This window comes from Oryzias melastigma, linkage group LG4 (assembly GCF_002922805.2).
Source record: "Oryzias melastigma strain HK-1 linkage group LG4, ASM292280v2, whole genome shotgun sequence".
Lineage (NCBI taxonomy): Eukaryota > Metazoa > Chordata > Actinopteri > Beloniformes > Adrianichthyidae > Oryzias > Oryzias melastigma.
This window is the reverse complement of record NC_050515.1, coordinates 30,678,052-30,682,817: the sequence shown is the minus strand read 5'-3', so window position 1 is coordinate 30,682,817 and position 4,766 is coordinate 30,678,052.

Here is a 4,766-nt window from a genome sequence, read left to right as displayed (position 1 = left end):
TATCTTGTTATAATGAGATCCACTTTCTGGTGATAACAGGAAAAGGAATTCCGTTTTCTCGTTATAACAAGATCCACTATTTTGTCATCACAAGAAAACAAAGTTTGTTTTCTCGTTATAATGAGATAATGAAGAACCTCTTGGATTAACTGATGACTCTAAATGATCCTCAGGAGTGCAAGTGAGTGTGTTCCCGCAACGAACTGGCAACCGTCCAACAGTAGCTGGGATAGGCTCCAGCAGCCCCCAAAGATGGATTATAGGCCTGGGGCTGATTTGGAAAAGTTAAATCTTAGCAAATAAATTAGTCCTGTTTCATGTCAAAATAATGTATTACTTTTGAGAAAGACAAATTAGTGTTAAGAAGTTATTTTTCTTAGTTTAAAGAATATTTTTCAGGCACAGAAACATTTCTCCTGTAATACATTTTTTAAATCCACCTAAAGGATATTTGAATTTATACTTTATGATTCAGAGAGCTTTTAAATTTCATTCTGAGTCTGAGTAAACTTCTTCCAGGTGTTTGATCAAAGTTTTTTCATTTATTGGTCCTCAAAAGCAGAAGTTTTGTTCATTTACTCGTTGAATCAAATGTTCTCATTTGTCAACACTTCCATCGTACTTCCACCTATCCCCTCACCTTTCCTGCATGGTGCGTTCATGAGGTCCAGACATCTGCAGCAAGGCAAAGCAGTTCTTCAGAGAAAATGTCGACACCTGAACTGATCCATATATAATTTATTGATTTCATGGTGTCAACATTTATTTTCTGAAAAACTGATTTATTTTGCTGCGGATTGTATAAAAATGACAAAAGCATATAGTGGACAGAGTCGGGCCGGGTGGCTGTTTGGGTTTGCAGATGTCTGGAGTTCAGTGAACGCGCCATGCGGAATCTGTCCTATGATCTGTAAATCAGCCTGTTTGTTTGGAGGTCTTAGGGGAAAAAGGGGTGGAGGGGTGGTATATAATGTTTCAGGGGCGTAGATCCACTAATAAATAAAGAAATAGACTGAAAAACACCTTTTGTGGAGTGTTCTGCTGCTTTTGTTGTTAACCACAAAATAAAGAGACTTAAAACAGGTAAAGTATTGGCGTCTCAGTGAGGGAAAGGGAGAGGCTTCATTCTTCCTTATTGATTATCTTGTTATCATGTGAAAACAAACTTCGTTTTCGTGTGATAACAAGATTTTACTTGTTATAACGAGAAAACTATTTAAAAAAAGTAGGATAGGCTGTGTTCGGGTTCCATATCACGAGAAGTTTTATTTTTTTTCTTCTTCTGGGGCTCTGTGCAAAAAAGTTTATAAGTTAAGAAAAAAAAGAACAGGTGTGTGTTCCTTTGAGTTGATTGTGGGGAATGATGTGTTTGGTTTTCTCTGCTAACAGCTCCATTTCATTTTAGAAAGCAAAAACGAAAAAACGACTATTTTGTCTGCAAAAATTCTGAATCCCATCCAGAATGTTTGACTGGTTTCTAGTCAAAATAACTGACAGGTTATTCTATAAGAAGGTGGATCACAACCGTTTTCAGGGCACGGACCTGTTTAAATTAGACAATATTTTCACAGAGCAGTCCAAACGGGTCAGAATTTTCAGTTTTTCAACTTCCAATTTCTGAAAATCTAATAAAAAATGCTACTATAAGAAATTTTGTTTATATATGTCTAAAAATATTTGTCAATTTTTTATACAGTTAATGAAGATTCAATGAAACAAAGTTGTTGATTTTTAGAAGTCGTTGTCATGATCCAGTGCTTCGGTTTTTGTCGTTTTTTCTGTTTCCCCTCAGTCTCACCATGTTCAGGTTAATCATCCACAGCTGTTTTCATTTAGTTAATCAACCTCAGTGGATTTAAGTGTCTGGTTTCCAGTTCTCATGGTCAGGTCATCTGCTCTGCCACGCCACTGGTTTGTTTTTGGCATGTTTGAGTTTATTAAGTAAATCTTTGAGTTTCTGCCACCATATCTTGTCTCTTGCATTTGGGTCCTTCACCACCATCCCCGACAGTCGTTTGTGACTGGAAAAATATAAAACTTTACATTAGAATCCAGACTGCGATTATCTTTCAGGACAAAAATATTGATCATATCTGGTCTTTACATAAACCCTGATATGATTTTTTTTTTTTTTTTAACCAAAAGGAACATTTTCTGTGCTAACGTCTCTGAACCTGATTCAGCCTTTATGTTGGAAAATGTTTCAAATGTGTCTCTTACAAGTTTAGACAAATCAGCAACTTTATTTGAAAATTTGTGATGAAGATTTTCACTTTAACGTCAAACTGGAAGTTAACAAGCGGACGCTAGCTTCAGCTACGTCTGACTATGAAGTGAGATGGATAAATAGAGAAAACAAAATAACACAACCGTAGTAGACCTAGTATTTTCTGAACATAATATAAATGTGAATCCATCGTGTCTCCAACTTTTTGAACAGTTGAGGGTTTGTTACTGCGTCTTAGCCAGAGCAGCTTCTGCTACATGACTGTCTCAATAATTACATATGTAGAGGAAGACTCCTGGTTTCGTTTATTGTTCTTTGAAGTTGAAGGTTCACTGACTCTTTTCTCCCTGAAAAAACTTTACAAATATGTTTTTTTTTTGTATTTAGCTTTGAGCTACTAGCTTAGCAAGCTAGTTAGCTGCTTTAAGTCACATGACCAAGATGGATTTTGTGAACATAATTAACAGGATCAGAAAATAAATGAAACCAAAATAATTTACGCTAGTGCATGTATTCCTTTTTTCTGTCTGCGGCTGTTGGTCCGCAGTCCGGGGGCTCAGACCACTGCTATGAGACAAAGTGACTTGACAGGCAATAAGACAAAGAAAATATTTTTTTTTTAAAAAAAGAAGAAAAAAGTGAAAATTTTGGAGAAGTTTTCTATCTTCTCCATCGTTTCAGCACATTTTTGAATTCCCAGGATGCTATGAATTGCTGAAACCAATTAATTCACTGATCACTATCTTGAAGTAAGGACCATTCATGTGAGGTTGAGCTTTGGCCAACAGATGTAGTCGATAAAAACTGCTGGTGGATGCCAAACGTGAAATGGAAGAACACCCACAGATTCTGACAAAGAGACCCTGGAAGACAGGGTGCCAAAGTCAGCTGTCACCGTCTCCTATAAAACACAATAAACAAAGTTTGTTCTTCAGCTTGATTTAATGATTACAGACAGATGAAGAGTAGATTCAAAACTATGTTTCTAGTTCCCGTAAAAGTGTTAATCCTAGTGTGACTTGGCTTTAACATTTGCTTCAGGAAAACAGGGTCAGCCTTATTTTGCAGTAGAAAAGGTGAGGGGTCAGGTAGAAATAAGATGGAAGTGTTAAAAAATGAGGCAACATTTGATTTAACGAGCAAATGAACCAAACTTTTGCTTTTGTGATGACCAATAAATAAAGAAACTTTGATCAAACATCTGGAAGAAGTTTATTCAGACTCAGAATTAAATTAACAAATTTAAAAGCTCTCTGAATCATAAAGTATGAATTCAAATGTCCTTTTGGTGGATTTGTTTTAATTTATTCAAAGAGAAATGTTTCTCTGCATGGAAAATATTTTTTTTTACTAAGAACAATAAAATTGTACTTTTTAACAATAATTTGTCTTTCTCAAAAGTAATTCGTTATTTTGACATGAAATGCGTCTTAAATATTTGCTAAGATCTAAATTTTCCAAATCCCCCCTGAGGCAATAATCCATCCATCTTCATGGGCCTGCTGGAGCCTATCCCAGCTACTGTTGGACGGTTGCAGGAACACAATCACGTTTAGATCGTTTAGAGCACATTTGCCAGATCCGGCCCTCCAGATAATTCTATCCGGCCCTCCAGATCACTTTGTTTTATTCTTATTAATGACCTGATGTTATCTTGAGCTCATTTATAACTTGTATAATTTTGACAAAATATATTTTTATGAGGAGTAAAATATTGAAAGTAATTTAAGGTTTAAGTTGATTTATTCTGGAATAATATTCCTGCCTTTTTATTATTAATAATTATGTTAAAAATTTACAGTTTTAAGAATTGACATTCTGCTAGTTTTATGGACTATTTTGGCATTTACTAAGATTTTTTAGGCTATTTTGGAGTTTAGCTAATATTTCAGCTACATGCTAGCTGCTTTCTGGAGAAACCCGGGCATACATGAGGAGAATCCAGCAGGGATTTAAAGCGTGAACCACCACGCCCCCATGCAGCCAATCATCACTGATGTTGTTGAAGGTGTATGTCAGGAGATGGTTTTAGAATTCTATTTCAAGCATACAGGAAAAGATGTAAAGCCTGGAACAAAATGAATTTAAATGATTTTAGCACATTTGTTTATTTGGACTGTACAGTAGTTTGCCTCACAGCAAGAAGGTTTCAGTTTCTGTGTGGAGTTTGCATGTTCTCCCGTTGTAAATTTATGTAAATTTACAGTAAAATTTAAGGAAAATACAGGGGTACATTTTTTTTTCTTTTTATCTAACCCAACCAATATCTTGGGCTAATCACTGTGCTATAATGTGAAGAGATAACCATCTTGCTGCAGGGACTGGAAGACAGGACAAAGACAGGCATTATTGGGAATGCCAACAGCTGCTTATTTATCAAGTCAGCCTAGTACTGCTGCTGCACTTCACTCTCCTCTCCTTCTTTCTCAGGCTGCTTCTCAGAGGGTTTCATAACTTTTATTGACCCGCAGAAGTCGGATCTCTGTGAAATGTGTCTCAGTTGGACCTTTGGTTGAAAAAAGAATGGCTGATGGGAAAG